The sequence below is a fragment of the Eumetopias jubatus genome, unplaced genomic scaffold (genome assembly GCF_037043125.1).
Source record: "Eumetopias jubatus isolate StellerSeaLion01/CBP00866 unplaced genomic scaffold, mEumJub1_p1.0 scaffold_8, whole genome shotgun sequence".
NCBI classification, from domain to species: domain Eukaryota; kingdom Metazoa; phylum Chordata; class Mammalia; order Carnivora; family Otariidae; genus Eumetopias; species Eumetopias jubatus.
In genome coordinates this window covers 4,725,010-4,744,542 of record NW_028274814.1, presented here as the reverse complement: position 1 = coordinate 4,744,542, position 19,533 = coordinate 4,725,010, and the positions used below count along the sequence as shown (strand labels likewise).

Genomic DNA, 19,533 nt, shown 5'->3' with positions numbered 1-19,533 from the left:
TGACTCTTGATCTTAGCTCAGGTCTTGATACAGGGTCGTGAGTTCAGGCCCTATTTTTTTTAAAGATTATTTATTTATTTATTAGAGAGAGAGAGAGAGAGAAACAGCATGAGAGGGGAGAGGGTCAGAGGGAGAAGCAGGGTCCCCACTGAGCCAGGAGCCTGACGTGGGACTCGATCCCAGGACTCTGGGATCACGACCCAAGCCGAAGGCAGTCGCCTAACCAACTGAGCCACCCAGGTGCCCCATCAGGCCCTATTTAAAAATATGTTTAAAAACACAGTTATTGGGGCGCTTGGGTGGCTCAGTCATTAAGTGTCTGCCTTCAGCTCAGGTCATGATCCCAGGGTCCTGGGATCAAGCCCTGCATCGGGCTCCCTGCTCCACGGGAAGCCTGCTTCCCCCTCTCCCACTCCCCCTGCTTGTGTTCCTGCTCTTGCTGTGCCTCTCTCTGTCAAATAAGTAAATAAAATCTTTAAAAAAAATAAAAAATAAAAACAGTTATTATAAATATTCTCCATGTGTTAAAGAAGCATGGCGAAAAGCTATATAGAAGATATAACCCACATAAACTTCTAAATGCAGAAAATAAAAAAAATTGAAAAAGAATGGGATTAGCATCAGATAAGACACCACAGAAGAAAAGATTAGTGTATTTAAGGACAAAACAGCAAAACCTATCCAAGATGAAAAACAGAAGAAAGATTGGATATGAAAATGAACATAGGTCAGTAAGCTATGGGACAACAATCAAGCAACCTAATATATGTGTGATTAGAGTCCCAGAGGGAGAGAATGTGGAATGGGTGAGTGGAAGTAGAAAGACTATTTAAAGAATAATGACCAAAAATTTTCCATATTTGATGAAAAGTATACACTCACAAGATCCATGTAGCTCAATGAACCCCAAGAACAAGATACATGATGCAATTTATAAGACTTTATAACCAAATTGCTTAAAACTGTTAATAAAGAGAAAAAAAATCTTAAAAGCAGACAGAGAGAAATGACATTTAGTACACAAGCATCTCATTGAAAATAATGCAAACCAGAAAAGAGTAAAGTGATATCCTTAAAGTAATGAAATTAAAAAACAGCCAACCTAGAATACTTTACTTGGTAAAAATATCTTTCACAATTAAGGTAAAATAAAGACATTTGGAGGCATATAAATGCTGAAAGAATTCATCACCTTTGACCAACACATAGGTCAAAGTCCTTCAGGCAGAGGGAAGTGAAACCAGATAGCAATCTGGATGTTAAAGGAATGAAGAACACAGACAATGGTAAATATGGGAGTAACTATGTTTTACTCTTTACAGAAAATGTAGTACTAATAAATTTTGGTGTTTATTACATATTTACATGTACAGTGAATAACTGCAATAGTGGAAAGACTGAGAAGAAAGAAATGTAGGTAAATTGTAAGATTCTTTAATTTATGTGAAATTCTATTTGGCAGTAGATTATGATACCTGAAAGATGTAAATTGTAACCCCTAGTAGAAAACACTAAACATATTTTAGATCTGTTATATATTTTCTAATTTTCCTTGTGATTTTTTCTTTGACCCATTGGTTGTTTAGGAGTGTGTTGGGTGCCTGGGTGGCTCAGTTGGTTAAGTATCCGACTCTTGATTTCAGCTCAGGTAATGATCTCAGGGTCATGTGAGATCAGGCTCTGCACTGGGCACCATGCTGGGTGTGGAGCCTGCTTAAGATTCTCTCTCCCTCTGCCCCTCCCCCCTGCTCACACGCTCCCTCACTCTCTAAAAAAAAAAAAATACTGTATTGTTAAATTTCCAAATCTTTCTAAATTTTCCCATTTTCCTTGGGCTATTGATTTCTAGTTTTATTCTCTTGTATTCAGAAAACATACTTTGTACAATTTCAGTCTTCTTAAATTTTTTAAGACTTCTTTTGTGTCCTAACATGTAGTCTGTTCTGGAGAATATTCCATGTGCACTTGAGAAGGAGGTGTATTCTGTTGTTGTTGGATGGATTGTGTATATCCAGTATATATCTGTTCATTACGCTTGGTTTATAGTGTCATTCAAGTCCTCTGTTTTGTTATTTCTCTTCTGCCTGGCTTTTGCATCCATTATTAAAAATGAGGTATTGGGGCGCCTGGGTGGCTCAGTTGGTTAAGCGACTGTCTTCGGCTCAGGTCATGATCCTGGAGTCCCGGGATCGAGTCCCGCATCGGGCTCCCTGCTCAGCGGGGAGTCTGCTTCTCCCTCTGACCCTCCCCCCCTCATGTGCTCTCTCTCTCTCTGTCTCATTCTCGCTCTCTCAAATAAATAAATAAATAAATAATATCTTAAAAAAAATAAAAATAAAAATGAGGTATTGAAAACTCCTACTATTTTTGTGTTGCTGTCTGTTACTCCTTTCAATTCTGTCAATGTTTGCTTCTTATATTTAAGAACTCTGATGTTAGGTGGAGATATATATATATATATATATAAAATTGTTATATCTTGGGGCACCTGGGTGGCTCAGTCAATTAGGCATCTGCCTTCGGCTCGGTCACGATTCCAGAGTCCTGGGATCGAGCCCCATGTCAGGATCCCTGCTCTGTGGGGAGGCTGCTTCTCCCTCTTCTCCTCCTCCTCTCTGTCAAATAAATATTTATTACAGGGAGAGAGAGAGCATGAGCAGGGGGGGCAGCCGGCAGAGGAAGAGGGAGAAGCAGATCCCCCACAGAGCAGAGAGCCCAACTCGGGGCTTGATCCCAAGACGCTGGGATCATGACCTGAGCTGAAGGCAAGACACTTGACTGACTGAGCCACCTAGGTGCCCCAGTAAATAAAATCTTTAAAAAAATTGTTATATTTTCCTGGTGAATTGACCCTTTTATCACTACATAATGTGCTTTGTCTCTTGTGAGTTTTTTACTTAAATCGTATTTTGTCTCATGTAAGCATGCTACCCCTGCTTTCTTTTGTTTTCCATTTGCATGGAACATCTTTTTTTCCACTCTTTCACTTTCAGCCTATGTGTCCTTAGATCTAAAGTGAGTCTCTTGTAGACAGGGTGTGTAATTTTTTATCCATTCAGCCAATATATGTCATCTGATTGGGGTTCAGTTTTTTCACATTTAAGTAGTTACTGATAGGCAAAGATTTAATATTGCCATTTTGTCAATTGTTTTCTTTATGTCTGAAGCTATCCCTCTTTTACTGCCTTCTTTTGTGTTTCATTGATTTTTTTGTAGTGACATGCTTTGTCTTTTTTTTTTATTTGTTTGCAAGGGGGTTAGGTTTTTATGTTTTTTCTCAGGTTATGCTTTTATTTTTTAAAAAAAAACTTTATTTTTTAAAGCATTTTTAGTTTCATAGCAAAATTGAGTGGAAAGTACAGAGCATTCGCATATACTCCTGTCCCCACACAGGCTAACTGCCCCTGCTTTGACATCCTGCACTACCATGATACATTTGTTATGATTGATAAACCTACACTGATAGATTATCATCCAAAGTCCATAGTTTACATTACGGTTCATTATTGGTGTTGCACATTCTGAGTTTTGGCAAGTGTATAATGACATGTATCCACCAATATAGTATCATACAGAATAGTTTCACTGCCCTAGATATTCTCTGTTCTCTGTCTATTCATCCCACTCTCCCCCGACCCCTCCCTACCAGCTCTTTGTTACCACCGATCTTTTCACTGACTCCATACTTTGGCCTTTTCCAGAATGTCATATATCATGGAATCATATAGTTTGTAGCCTTTTAAACTGGCCTCTTACATTTAGTATTACACATTTAAGTTTCTTCCATATCTTTTAAAGGCTTGATAGCTCATTTCTTTTCAGCATTGAATAATATTCCATTGTCTGGATACACCACAGTTTATCTATTCACCTACTGAAGGACAATCTTGGTTGCTTCTAAGTTTTGGCAATTATGTATAAAGTTGCTATAAATATCTGTGTGCAGGTTTTTGTGTGGATATAAAATTTCAATACCAAGGAGCATGATTGCTGTATCATATGGTAAGAGTATATTTAGTTTTGTAAGAAACTGCCAAACTGGGGCGCCTGGGTGGCTCAGTCTGTTAAGTGTCTGCCTTCAGCTTGGGTCATGGCCCCAGAGTCCTGGGATCGAGCCCCGCATTGGCTCCCTGCTCAGCGGGGAGCCTGCTTCTCCCTCTCCCACTCCCCCTGCTTGTGTTCCCTCTCTCACTGTCTTTCTCTCTGCCAAATAAATGAATAAAAGCTTAAAAAAAAAAAAAAAGAAAGAAAAGAAACTGCCAAACTATCTTCCAAAGTGGCCGCACCACTTTGCATTCCCATCAGCAATAAGTGAAAGCTCCTGTTGTCAGCATATGGTGGTGTTGGTTGTTTTGGGGGGGTTGACCATTCTAACAGGAGTGTAGTGGTATCTCACTGGGTTTTGGGGTTTTTTTTAATTTGTTTGTCTTTTGAGTGGGGGAAGAGGGGAAGAGGGAGAGGGAAAGAGAATCTTAAGCAGGCTCCATGCCCAGTGCTGAGCCCCACGCTGGGCTCAATCTCACAACCCTGAGACCATGACCTGAACTGAAATCAAGAGTCAGATGCTTAACTGACTGAGCCACCCAGGCGCCCCTTACTGTTGTTTTAATTTGTAATTCCCTAATGAGGTATAATGTTGAACATCTTTTCGTATACTTACCTGACATCTGTTTATCTTCTTTGGTGAGGTGTCTATTTAGGTCTTTAGGCTATTTTTTAAAATCAAGTTTTTTGTTTCTTATTATTGAGTTTTAAGAGTTCTTTGTTTATTTTGGATAATAATACTTGATCAGATATGCCTTTTGCAAATATCTTTTCCAAGTCTGTCCCTCGTTTTCTCATTCTCTTGACATTGTGTTACAAAGAGCAGAAGTTCTTTAATTTTAGTGAAGTCAGTTTTTTCTTTCATGGATTGTGTTTTTGCTGTTGTATTTGAAAAGTCACTGCCGTACTAAAGATCATCTAGATTTTCTGTTATCTTCCAGGAGTTTGATAGTTCATCTATTTCATCTATCCATACTGGATCATAGTTAGTTTCTGTGAAGGGTGTGAGGCCTGTCTAGATTCTTTTATTTGCATGCAGATATCCAGTTTTTCAGCTCCAATTCTTGAAAAGACTGTTTTTTGTCCATTGCATTACCTTTGCTCCTTAGTCAAAGATTAGTTACCCGTATTTATGCGAGTCCATCTCTGGGCTCTCCATTCTGTTCCACTGATCTATTTGTCTATTCTTTCACCAATATTATACCATCTAGATACTACAGCTTCATAGTAAGTCTTGAAATGTCAGTCCTTTGTTCTTCTCTTTCAATATTGAGTTAGCTATTCGGTTTTTTTGATTCTCCATATAAACTTTAGAATCACTTTGTCAATTTCCACAAAATAATTTTCTGGGACTTTGGTTGGGACTGCATTGAATCTATGGATCAAGTTGGGAAGAACAGACAGACTGACAATGTTGAGACTTCCGTTATGGATTGAATTATCCCACCCAAATTCATATGTTAAAGTTCCAGTTGCCAATGTAGTAGCATTAGGAGGTGGGATCTTTGGGAGGTAATTAGGTTTAGATGAGATCATGAGTTTGGAGCCTCATGATGAGATTGGTGCCCTATAAGAAGAAACAGAAAATCAGACCTTTCTTTTCTGCATATGAGGATACAGCCAGAAGGCAGCCAAGAAGGCAGCTGGGAAAGCTGCCACCTGCAAGCCAAGAAAATGGCTCTTACCAAGAATCAAATCTGTTGGCACCTTGATGTTGGACTTCACGTCTTCCAGAACTGTGAGAAATAAATCTGTTCACTTCTGATGGAGGGGTGCTAGAATCTCCAACAATAATAGTGAATTTATCTGTTTCTCTTTGTGCTTCTATCAGTTTTTGTCTCACTTATTTTGATACTTTATTGGTAGGCATGTACATGTTAAGGATATTTATGTATGTCTTGTTTAAGTATGGATCTCTTTATCATTATGTAATGGTCTTCTTAATGCCTGATAACTTAGCTTGCTCTGAAGTCTACTCTGTCTGAAATCAATATTGTTACTCCTGCTATCTTTTGATTAGTGTTAGCATAGCATATTTTTCTCCTTACCTTTCCTCTTTTTTTTTTTTGTTTCAAGTTTTTATTTAAATTCTAGTTAGTTAACATATAGTGTAATGTTAGTTTCAGGAATAGAATTTAGTGATTCATCACTTACATATAATACCCAGTGCTTATCACAACAAGTGCCCTCTTTAATAACCATCACGCATTTAGCCCATCCATCCACCCACCTCCCCTCCAGGAACCCTCAGTTTGTTCTCTGTAGTTAAGAATCTGTTTTATGGTTTGCCTCTCTCTCTTTCTCTTTTCTCCTATCTGTTTTTTTTTTAAAGATTATTTATTTATTTATTTGAGAGAGAGAGCATGAGAAGGGAGAGGGTCAGAGGGAGAAGCAGACTCCCTGCTGAGCAGGGAGCCCGATGCGGGACTCGATCCCGGGACTCCAGGATCATGACCTGAGCCGAAGGCAGTCGCTTAACCAACTGAGCCACCCAGGCGCCCATATCTGTGTTGTTTCTTAAATTCCACATATGGGGTGCCTGGGTGGCTCAGTCATCAAGTGTCTGCCTTCAACTCAGGTCAAGGTCCTGGGGTCCTGGGATCAAGCCCCGCATTGGGCTCTCTGCTCGGCGGGAAGCCTGCTTCTCCCTCTCCCACTCCCCCTGCTTGTGTTCCCTCTCTCGCTGTGTCTCTCTCTGTCAAATAAATAAATAAAAACTTAAAAAAAAATTCCACATATGACTGAAATCATATGGTCATCCCTTTCCTTTTAATCTATATGTGTCTTTATATTTAAAGTGGGTTTCTTGGGGCACCTGCGTGGCTCAGTTGGTTAAGCGTCTGCCTTCGGCTCAGGTCATGATCCCAGGGTCCTGGGATCGAGTCCCACGTCGGGCTCCCTGCTCAGCGGGGAGCCTGCTTCTCCCCTTGCCCCTCTCCTTGCTCGTGCTTTCTCTCTCTCTCAAATAAATAAATAAAATCTTTAAATAAATAAATAAAGTGGGTTTCTTGCAGACAACATATAGTTGGGTCTTGCTTTTTGATCCACTTCAACAATCTCTATCTTTTTTTTTTTAAGATTTATTTATTTATTTGAGAAAGACAGAGAGAGAAAGAAAGCCGGGGGGGGGGGGAGGAGGGAGGGGCAGAGGGAGGGTGAGAGAAAGAGAATCTCGATCAGACTCCCCGCTGATTGCACAGCCCAACACAGGGCTTAATCTCACAACCTTGACATCATGACCTGAGCTGAAATCCAGAGTCAGACGCCTAACCGACTGAACCACCCGGGCATCCCCCTACTCCATTGGTAATCTTAAAGAAGCTCCCTTACATGTGACAAATCATTTTTCTCTTGCTAATTTCAGGATTCTCTCTTTGTGACTTTTGACAGTTTTTTTAAATAATATTTATTAAAAAAATAAAAAGCATAACATATAATACTGCTAACACTGTAGAGGAATCTAGCAGAAGACAATCAGTGATCCTTACTTTTTTTTTCTTCCAAGTCTTTATTAAATTCCAGTTAGTTAACACACAGTGTAATATTAGTTTCAGTTATATAATATAGTGATTCAGCACTTCCATACAGCACCCAGTGCTCATCGCAAGTGCACTCCTTTCTCCCCATCACCTATTTAACCCATCCCCCTACTTCCCTCCCCTCTGGTAACCATCATTGTCCTCTAGACTTAATAGTCTGTTTCTTGGTTTTCCTTTCATTTTCCCCCCTCTATGTTCCTTTGTTTTGTTTCTTAAATTCCACATATGAGAGGTATTTGTGTTTCTCCGACTGACTTATGTCGCTTAGCTCCATCCACGTTGTTGCAAATGGTAAGATGTCATTCTTTTTTATGGCTTCTTTTTTATGTGACATCCCATCCCAGGGACTAAAAATGTCTGCCACCTTCATCGGCAACAGCACGGGCATCCAGGAGCTGTTCCAGTGCATCTCAGAGCAGTTCACCGCCATGTTCAGGGGCAGGCCTTCCTGCACCGGGACACGGGCGACAGCATGGACAAGATAGAGTCCACCGAGGCCGAGAGCAACATGAACGACCTGGTGTCCAAGTACCAGCAGTACCAGGACACCACAGCCAAGGAGGAGGGCGAGTTTGAGGAGGAGGCTGAGGAGGGTAGCCTAGAGCCGTTACCTGGTAAAGCATGTGGAAGCTATGCGAACTCTTTATTCACTCACAACCTGTTGTCTGTGTGTACTTGCTCTCCTTCCTGTTTTGACGTCACATGCTGTACAGACGCCACCATTAAAGCATTTTCATAGTGAAAGAAAAAAAATTCATCAGTTGATAGACATTTGGGCTCTTTCCATAATTTGGCTATCATTGATTATGCTGCTATAAACATTGGGGTGCATGTATCCCTTTAAGGCAGTAGTTTTTTGTCCTTTAGGTAAGTACCCCGTAGTGCAATTGCTGGGTTGTAGAGTAACTACTCTATAATAGAACTCTATTTTAACTTTTTGAGGAACCTCCATACTGTTTTCCAGAGTGGCTGCACCAGCTTGCATTCCCACCAACCGTGTAGGAGGGTTCCCCTTTCTCTGCATCCTGGCCAACATCTGTCGTTTCCTGACTTGTTAATTTCAGCCATTCTGACAGATGTGAGTGATATCTCATTGTAGTTTTGATTTGTGTTTCCCTGATGATGAGTGATGTTGAGCATCTTTTCATGTGTCTGTTGGCCATCTGTATGTCTTCTTTGGAAAAATGTCTATTCATGTCTTCTGCCCATTTTTTAATTGCATCATTTGATTTTTGGGTGTTGAGCTTTATAAGTTCTTTATATATTTTGGATACTAACCCTTTATCAAATATGTCATTTGCAGATATCTTCCCCCATTCTGTAGGTTGCCTTTTAGTTTTGTTGATTGTTTCCTTTCTGTAGAGAAGCTTTTTATTTTGATGAAGTCCCAATAGTTGCTTTTTTTCTTTCGCTTTTGTTTCCCTTGCCTCAGGAGACATATCTAATAAGAAGTTGGTATGGTCGATGTCAAAGAGGTTACTGATGTTTTCTCCTCTAGGATTTTAATGGTTTCAAGTCTCACATTTAGGTGTTTCATCCATTTTCATTTTAGTTTATTTTTGTGTATGTTGTAAGAAAGTGGTCCAGTTTCATTCTTTTGTATGTTGTTGTCCAGTTTTATCCATACCACTTATTGAAAAGACTGTCTTTTTCCCATGGGATATTCTTTCCTACTTTGTCAATTAGTTGACCATACAGTTGTGGTTACATTTCTGGATTTTCTGTTCTCTTCTATTGATCTATGTGTCTGTTTTTGTGCCAGTGCCCTACTCTCATGATCACTACAGCTTTATAATATAACTTGAAGTCCAGCATTGTGATTCCTCCAGCTTTGCTTTTCTCTTTCAAGATTGCTTTGGATATTTGGGGTCTTTTGTGGTTAAATACAAATTTTAGGATTTTTTTGTTGTAGCTCTGTGAAAAATACTGTTGGCATTAAATGTGTATACTGCTTTGGGTGGTATAGACATGTTAACAATATTTGTTCTTCCAATCCATGAGCATGGAATGTTTTTCCATTTCTTTGTGTCATCTTCAATTTCTTTCATTAGGGTTTTATAGCTTTTGGAGTACAGATCTTTTATCTCTTTGGTTGGGTTTATTCCTAGGTATCTTATGGTTTTTGGTGTAATCATAAATGGGATCGATTCCTTGATTTCTCTCTCTGCTCCTTCATTTTTGGTGTATAGGACTGCAACAGACTTCTGTACATTGATTTCCTGTGACTTTACTGAATTCATGTATCAGTTCTAGTAATTTTTTGGTGGAGTCTTTTGGGTTTTCTACATAGAGTATCATGTCATCCGCAAAAGTGAAAGTTTGACTTCCTCCTTGCCAGTTTGGCCTTTTATTTCTTTGTGTTGTCTGATTGCTGTGGCTAGGACTTCCACTACTATGTAGAATTAAAGTGAGAATGTACATCCTTGTCTTGGTTCCTGACTGTAGAGGAAAAGCTCTCAGTTTTTCCCCATTAAGGATGATGTTAGATGTGGGTTTTTCATATATGACCTTTATTATGTTGAGGTATGTTCCCTCTAACCCTACTTTGTTGAAGGTTTTTATCATGGATTGATGTTGTACTTTGTCAAATGCTTTTTCTGCATTTATTGAAAGGATCATGTGTCTCTTATCCTTTCTTTTATTAATGTGGTGTTATAGGTGGATTGTTTTGGGAATATTGAACCACCCTTGAAGCCCAGGAATAAATCCCATTTGATTGTGGTGAATGATTCTTTTAATGTACTATTGGATTCAATTTTCTAGTATTTTATTGAGAACTTTTGCATCCATGTTCATCAGGGATGTTGGCCTGTAGTTCTCTTTTTTAGTGGAGTCTTTATCTGGTTTTGGTATCAAGGTAATGCTGGCTCATAGAATGAATTTGGACGTTTTCCTTCCTCTTCTATTTTCTGGAATAGTTTGAGAAGAATAGGTATTAACTCTTCTTTAAATGTTTGGCAGAATTCCCCTGTGAAGCCATCTGGCCTTGGACTTTTGTTTGTTGGGAGATTTTTGGTTACTAATTCAATTTCTTTGCTGATTATCAATCTGTTCAAGTTTTCTATTTCTTCCTGTTTCAGTTTTGGTAGTTCATATGTTTCTAGGAATTTATCCATTTCTTCTAGGTTGTCCAATTTATTGGTATATAATTTTTCTTAATATTCTCTTACATCATTTGTATTTCTGTGGTGTTGGCTGTTATTTCTCTTTTATTTATTTGGGTCCTTTCTCTTTTCTTTTTGATAAGTCTGGCTATGGGCTTATCAATTTTATTATTTTTTTCAAAGAACCAGCTCCTGATTTCATTGATCTGTTCTACTGGGATTTTGTTGTTGTTGTTGTTGTTGTTTCTATAACATTTATTTCTGCTCTAATCTTTATTATTTCCCTTCTTCCACTGGCTTTAGGCTTTGTTTGTTGTTCTTTTTCTAACTCCTTTAGGTGTAAGGTTAGGTTGTTTATTTGAGATTTTTCTTGCTTCTTGAAGTAGGCCTATATTGCTATATACTCCCTCTTAGGACCACTTTTGTTGCATCCCAAAGGTTTTGTACCATTGTGATTTCATTTCCATTTGTTTCCATGTATTTTTTAAAATTTCTTCTTTGATTTCCTGGTTGACCCTAGTAGCACATTGTTTAATCTCCATGTATTTGTGGTCTTTCCAAATTTTTTCTTGTGGTTGACTTCAAGTTCCATAGCATTGTGGTCAGAAAATACACATGGTATGATCTCAGTCTTTTTGTACTTGTTGAGGCCTGATTTGTGACCTAGTATGTAATCTGTTCTGGAGAAGTTCCATGTGGACTTAAAAAGAATGTGTGTGCTGCTGCTTTAGGATGGAATGTTCTGAATATATCTGTTAAGTCCATCTGGTCCAGTGTGTCATGCAATGTCATGCCTTATTTCCTTGTTGATTTTCTGCTTAAATGATCTGTCCATTAATGTAAGTGGGGTGTTAAAGTCCCCTACTATTATTGTATTATTATCAATTAGTTCCTTCACGTTTTTTGTTAATTGTTTTATATATTTGGGTGCTCCCTAGTTGGGGGCATAATATTTACGATTGTTAGATATTCTTGTTGGATAGTCCCATTTGTATACACAGTGCCCTTCTTGTCTCTTGTTACAGTCTTTGGTTTAAAATCTAGTTTGTCTGATATATGTATTGCTACTCTGGCCTTCTTTTGACTTCCATTTGCATGATAAATGTTTCTCCATCCTCTCACTTTCAATCTGGGTCTAAATTGAGTGTCTTGCAAGCATATAGATGGGTCTTATTTTTTATCCATTCTGACACCCTATGTCTTTTGATTGAGTGTTTAGTCCATTTACATTCAGAGTAATTATTGATATATATGTATTTAGTGCCATTTTATTACCTGTTTTGTTGTTGTTCCTGGATATTTTCTCTGTTCCTTTCTCGTCTTTGTCACTTTTGGTCTTTCTTTTCCACTGGAAGAGTCCCTTTAATATTTCTTGCAGGTCTGGTTTAGTGGTCATGAATTCCTTCAGTTTTTGTCTGAGAAACTCTTTATCTCTCCTTCTATTCTGAATGATAGCCTTGCTGGATAGAGAATTCTGGGCTGCAGATTTTTCCCATTCAGCACTTTGAATATATCATGCCACTCTCTTCTGGCTTGCCAAGTTTCTGTGGAGAGATCTACAAATAGCCTTATGGGTCTTCCCTTGTAAATTAGGGACTTCTTTTGTGCTGCTTCTTTTAGGATTTTTCTTTATTACTATATTTTGCAAATTTAATTATAATATGTCTTGGCCTGCTTTTGTTTTTTTTTTTTTTAAAGATTTTATTTATTTATTTGAGAGAGAGAGAATGAGAGATAGAGAGCACGAGAGGGAAGAGGGTCAGAGGGAGAAGCAGACTCCCTGCCGAGCAGGGAGCCCGATGCGGGACTCGATCCCGGGACTCCAGGACCATGACCTGAGCTGAAGGCAGTCGCTTAACCAACTGAGCCACCCAGGCGCCCTGGCCTGCTTTTGTTGATTTTGATGGGAGTTCTCTGTGCCTCCGGGATCTGGATGTCTTTTTCCTTTCCCAGATTAGGGAAGTTTTCAGCTATGATTTCCTCAAATAAATTTTCTGCCCCCTTTTTTCTCTTTTTCTTCTGGGACTCCTATCATATGAATGTTTTTGTGTTTGATGGGGTCACTGAGTTCCCTAAGTCTATTTTTGTGTTCCATAATTCTGTCTTTGGTTGAGCTTCATTATTTTCCATTATTCTATCTTCTTTACCACTAATTCATTCCTCTGCTTTTTCCAACCTGGTGCTTATTGTGTCCAGTCTTTTTTGAATCTCAGTTATTGTATTTTTCATTTATGACTAATTGTTTTTATCTTTTTTATCTCTGCGGTAAGGACCTCCCTGAAGTCTTCCATTCTTTTCTCAGGCCCAGCGATTATCCTTATGATTGTTGCTTTAAATTCTCCATCAGGCATGTTACTTATATCTGTTTTGATTAGATCTCTGGACATGACCTTCTCTTGTTCTTTCATTTGGGAGGAACTACTTTGTCCTGGCATTTTGTCTAAAGTCTCTGTCTTCATCTCTGTGTTACAAAAACCCATTATGTTTCCTGCTCCTGAAAGTAATGACTTTATGAAGAAGAGGTCATATAGTATCCGGGGCCTGGCACTTCCAGGAGTGTCTCCGGTGTGTGCTGTGAGCACTCTGCTGTTGTTTTGACTGCTCTATCCTTCAGGTCAGTCATCTGCAGAGGCTCTTCTTGCCTTCAGTGAGCAGTGTTTGGTCCTTAGCCAGAGTGTGGTGAGTTTTAACTAGTTTTCCTCTGGTGTGCTTGTTAAATGAGACCTGATGCTACTTCCAGTAGAACCAAATCCTTGCCAAACTTTCGGGTCAGGAGACGTGGTGTGGTTGGGGGTTTCTGCTGGTCTTCTGGGGAATGGGCCCGCTGTGCTGGGACAGAGGTACACTTGACCAGCAGTACCAGTGGAGCACAAGGGAGTGGGACCCAGTGTAAGCAGGTTAGGCAGCCTGTGACAATGCTGTGCTGTTTACTGAAGGTGGTTCCATGTTTATGCTGAGAGGCAGGGGAGGGAAATGGCACCCACCAGCTGTTCTGTCCCCAGAGAGGCATCTCTGTGAATGCCACATCTCACAGATGTGCTCCAAGAAGAGAGAACAATCTCCCACTCATGTGTCCCAGGCATTCCTCAGATCATGCAGTCTGTCCGCTGAGTTACCTGCCTGCCTTCTCTCCAGGAGTAGGGCAGTGCCCTCAGGGCTCTAGTCCAGCCAAGCCCGCCAACCTTTAAAACTCTAGTTTTTGAGCCCTGCAAGTTGCAAAAACTCACAAAAATCATCCCCTCTTGTTTTCCCAGTCAATAACTTCAGGGAAGTATTCTCCTTGTGCATATCCCTGTGTACTCCACTCTCTTGCTTTTCTCCTCAACCACGGCTCCCATCCCTCCACAACACCTGCAATCTGTTTCTTCCCTAAATCACATCTCTGCACTGCCTACCTTCCTTGATGTGGGCCCCCTCTCTTCTTCTAGTTGTGCAGTTTGTTCTGTCAGTCCTTGTGTTGATTTCTTGAGTATTCCAAATGATCTGATAGTTATCTAGTTGTGTTCGAGGGATGAGATGAACCTAGGGTCCTCCTACTATGGACTTCAGGCAGTTTTATTATAATGTGCCTCCGTATAAGTATCCTTGGGTTTTTCTTAGTTGAAATTGTTTGAGCTTCTTTAATTTGCATGTTCGTTTTTTTCCTCACCTCGAGAAATTTCTGGTTATTTTTTCTTGAGAAAAACTTTCTGACTCTTTCTCTCTCTCTCTTCTCCTTCCAGGTCTCCAATAATGCACATATTAGTCTGCTTATTGGTGCCACCCTTAGGCTATCTTTACTTTTCTTCATTTTTTTTTCTTTTTTGCTGTTTTCACTCAATAATTTCAATATCTTCAAGTTCACAGATTCTTCCTTCTGCTTTTATGAAGTCTGCTGTTAAACCTCTCTAGTGAATTTTTCAATTCGGTTATTGTATTTTTCAGTTTAAGAATTGCTATTTGGGTTCTTTCTTATAGTTTCTATCTTTTTATTGATATTCTCATTTTGTTTATGCATCATTTTCCTGATTTTGTTGGTTGTCTGTGTTCTCTTTTACCGTATTAAGCATCTTTAAGATAGTCATTTTGAATTCTTTGTCAGGTATAGCATTAATCTCTGGTTATTTAGGATCAATTTCTGGAGATTTATTTTGGTCTTTGGATTGGATCATGTTTCCCTATTTCTTTGTATACCTTGTGATCTTTGGTTGAGATCTGGGCATTTGAAAAACAGTCACCTCTCCCAGTCTTTATAGACTGCCTTCGTGTAAGGGAAGACGGTGACCAATCAGCCCAGTTGGAGATTCTGGGGTCTCTCAAAATTTCTCTGGAGATATGTCTTCTTTGAGTTTGTGCATGTGATTGCCCATTTAAGAAGTCTAGTTCCAGGGTGCCCGGGTGGCTCAGTTGGTTGGGCGTCCACCTTCAGCTCAGGTCATGATCTCAGGGTCCTGGGATGGAGCCCCGCATTGGGCTCCCTGCTCAGCGGGGGATCTGCTTCTCCCTCTGCTCCTCCTCTTGCTGTGCTCATTCTCTCTCAAATAAATAAAATCTTAAAAAAAAAAAATCTTGTTCCTATTTCTTTTCATGAGCCTGTAATCTCTCTTTCTTGCTGGTATTTTCCTGAGGTATTGCAGTCTCCATAGTACTGCGACATCTTGATGCTCGCCTTTCTTCTCAGTGGCTTCCAATCTGGGAAGCAACTATGTCATTAGTTCACATCAGCACTTAGTCAAGTGAAACAGAATATTCCCTCAACAAGCCCTATAAAATCTTTAGACATATGTTCCAATCTTCTCTTTCCTTCCTGAAGGAAGGAGTAAGCGTTGGGAGTTTTCTCCCAATTGCACCATGCTATGGGATGGGTGGGGTGGGTGGAGAAGAAGCTAGGGCAGGCAAAATGCAACAAACTTTCCTACGCACTTCAGTGTGTCTCTCTTGGCTTTGTATTAGCCTAGGTGCTGCAGCTTCTTAGTTTTCTGGAGGACTGACAAGCAATTTGATCTGTATATTGTTAAGTTGCTGTCTCTGTGGGGGACAAAGGGCTGGGGCTTCCTATTTTGCCATCTTATTGATGTCCCACCCTCTAGAGCTTTATTTTTAAGTATGATACAATGTGCTTTTTTTGGACTGAGAGCTAATTTTGCTCACTTTGCTGCAACTTAACTTACTTAATTTACTTAAATTTCAATTGCAGATAAGTGATTGAATTGGGATATTGTCATTCAGCTTCACAATGACAATGAGAAATCATTATTTTGAGAAGATACATAAAGAAAATTCCAAGGGAACAGAACTTTTATTTTATGTCTATGTTTGTTGCTGCTGTTGTTTTACAGTCCTACAAACTTGTGAGCACAGACTCAGACTTTCTAGACTCTTTTTTTTCTTTAAGATTTTCATTCATTTATCTGAGAGAGAGAGAATGAGAGAGAGCATGAAAGGGAGGAGGGTCAGAGGGAGAAGCAGACTCCCCGCCGAGCAGGGAGTCCGATGCGGGACTCGATCCCGGGACTCCAGGATCATGACCCAAGCGGAAGGCAGTCGCCCAACCAATTGAGCCACCCAGGCGCCCTAGACTCTTTTTTTTAAAGATTTATTTATTTGAGAGAGAGAGAGAGAGAACAAACATGAGCAGGAGGAGGGTAGAGAGACAAGGAGAGAGAGAATCTTAAGAAGACACCCCACAGAGAAGGGAGCCTGTTGTGGGGGCTCAATTCCACAGCCCCGAGATCATGACCCGAGCCAAAAATCAAAGTTGGACGTTTAACCGCCTGAGCCACCCACATGCCCCAGAGTTCCTAGACTCTTATCCAAGCTCTACCACTTCGTAGCTGAATGTTCTTGAGCGGGTCATGTCATCTTTCTTGCCACAGCTTCCTCATCTGTAAAATGAGAATAGTAAAATACCTTTCTTATAGGGTTGAGGATTAAATTTTATGCTGGGGGAAGTTCCTGGCAGAGGATAAATGCTATGTAAGTACAGTTAGTTGACCCCTGAACAACGTGGAGTTTAGGGGTGCCAACCCTCTGCACAGTCAAAACCATTGACCAGAAGCCTTATTGATAACATAGAAAATCAATTAGCACATATTTTATATGTGTTATATATTATATTCTTACAATAAAGTAGTTTAGAGAAAAGAATGTTGTTAAGAAAAGCATAAGAAAGAGGAAATATATTTACAGTACTGTACTATATTTTTAAAATCCACATATAATTGGACTTTGGCAGTTCAAACCCATGTTATTCATGGGCCAATTATACTTTTTATTGTTATTGCTTTGATTCACATAGAAAAAATATAACCTGAAAAAGTGAATTTAAAAATTGCTTTTTAACTTGGGGAGAAGGAAATTGAGAATCTGTGAAAGCCACTACTGTTCTTTCCTCAGGAATTCTCTTATTTTTATTTTTTTTAAAGATTTTATTTATTTATTTGACAGAGAGACACAGCGAGAGAGGGAACACAAGCAGGGGGAGAGGGAGAGGGAGAAGCAGGCTTCCCGCCGAGCAGGGAGCCCGATGCAGGGCTCAATCCCAGGACCCTGGGATCATGACCTGAGCCGAAGGCAGACGCTTAATGACTGAGCCACCCAGGCACCCTAGGAATTCTTTTATTTTTAAAGTGAACTCTATGCCCAACATGGGACTTGGACTCATGACCCCAAGATCAGGAGTCACATGCTCTACCCACTGAGCCAGCCAGATGCCCCTTTTCTCGTGAATTCTTAGTTTTTTATTTATATTAAAGAAAAGCATATAAGTATAAAGAATAGTGAGACAACTGGATATATCCAATTATACTTTATGTAAGCTAACTTGAAATTAATTTACTTTGCTTAGTGTAAGTTAGTGAAATGGATTCTCCAAGAATAATGTGTGGCAAGGAAGAAGAAGAATGGGTCATATGGTATGAAAAACTGGTTACAATTGGTAGATGTTAATATTGTTAACATTCGCTGGGCATTCTCTGAGTGTCAATCATTGTTCTATGTACTTGTGGTTAGTTTTTCAGGTGTGACAACACATTTAGGAGTAGATATTAGTATTATCTCTATTTTGCAGATGAAGGAACTGAGGCCCTATGTGTATAAACTCTTTGCCCAAGGTCATACAACAAGTCACTGGCAGAACCAGAATAATCAATGCACGGATCATTGAGATTAACTTTTACATAGTTAACATAGTTAAGAAAACAAGAATGTCATTAATTAGGAAATAATCTGAATTTGAAGGGAATTTAAATGTAATCTAGCTGAGTCACTAAGATATTGGTGCCTATTTGATTTCAGATGACATTTTTCTTAAAGTTCAAGTACATAAATAACTGGATGCATAAAATTACTCCCTGACTACTTCAAAGGGGTTGTTTTTTACACAGTACGTGTCTTTTTATTTTTCAGGACTCAGTTATATTGTCAAGATAACTAGCCATTTTTCTGCAAATTGAGGTAAATATTCCTACTTCTTAGAGTGATCTTTCCTTTTCTTTTAATTTGTATGTGCTCATTTATTTTTTTAAAAGCTGCTTATTTATTTATTTACTTACTTATTTTATTTTTCTTTTTCAATTATTTATTTATTTATTTTAAAGTAAGCTCTACACTCAACATGTGGCTGAAACTCATGACTCCGAGATCAAGAGTAGCATGCTCTCCCAACTGAGCCAGTCAGAAGCTCTGATAATCTTTCCTTTGAATTGATGTGTTACTAGTAATATGTCATTTGAATGATCTGTCCTTTTTAAAGAGTCCTTGTAATTGTTTCTGAACAATCCTAACTTCGTGTATGTATGGGTGTGTGTGTACGTGTGCGGTGTGTGTGTGTGTGTGTGTGTGTGACAGAGAGAGTGAGAAAGAGAGTCATTCTAAACTGAAGGCAATCCCACCATCCAGGGGATATTAGGCAATGTCTGGAGACATTTTTGACTGTCACAACTTGGTGTAGAGTGAGGTGCTACTGACATTCAGTGGGTTGAGGCCAAAGACACAGCTAAATATCCTACAGTGCACAGGACAGCCCCCTACAACAAAGAATGTTAATAGTATCAAGATTAGAAACCCTGATGGGTGTGTGTGTAGTATGTACGTATATCGATGTCATTCTAAAACATAGGGATAAGAAATTTTTAGATGATACTTTGTTTTCAAATGCAAATATTGAATCTTTGTTATTCAATTATAATTGTTTACAAACACACGGACACTTGAAAAGATTCTATAAATATGTACTGAGCACCTGGCAAGGTACCATGGTAGATACTGGAGGTGGACATCATTCCTGCCATCATGGAACGGAGTACATCCTCCCCGACATCTGAACATTGATGTTTTTATCTGCCTAGATTACACTATTTCGAAGACTGATCTTTTTTCCCAAAAAGAGGGAAGAAAATTGGCTGTAGACTGCCTCAAGATACAAATGTAAAATTGAATTAAATCAATTAAACTGCTCATTGTTGGTTTGAGTAGGTTGCCGGAAAGTGTTGGAAATGTCAAGCCACTGCTTTTTCTTTTTTCCTTTAGGTAGTAAAGTTTCACAAATGTCATTGCTGTTACTAAAAGCAGCTGTCTCTTAGGACATAGTGGGACATTACATTTGGAATTTTTAAAATGGTCTCTTCTAGTCCTACTTTTTTATTTAGTGACACTGTTATTGCTACTCATAATATGGCAGAGTTAGCCTTATGCTATGAATGAAATGAGTCCAGGAACTTAAAAACACTCAAAATATCTATTGCCATCATGCCCGAAACTCCAGCACTTGAGAGGAATACCTTTATGTTAGGCATCATGCCTTTAAGAGTTTTTTTATTAAAATGCAATTACTCCAGAAAGAAAGAGAGCAGGAGAGAGAATGTAAC

General features: G+C 39.2%; 1 long non-coding RNA gene across 1 annotated transcript in view; it reads left to right on the top strand.

Annotated features, from left to right (window-relative positions):
* The window catches only part of LOC148163628 (uncharacterized), a 35,116-nt gene extending 16,680 nt beyond the window's left edge, over window positions 1-18,436 (top strand). Inside the window, exons 2-3 of the long non-coding RNA XR_015768792.1 lie at window positions 18,074-18,121; window positions 18,265-18,436. This is a non-coding gene — a long non-coding RNA (uncharacterized LOC148163628). The remainder of the gene's footprint in view (window positions 1-18,073; window positions 18,122-18,264) is intronic.
* Window positions 18,437-19,533: the final 1,097 nt, after the last annotated feature.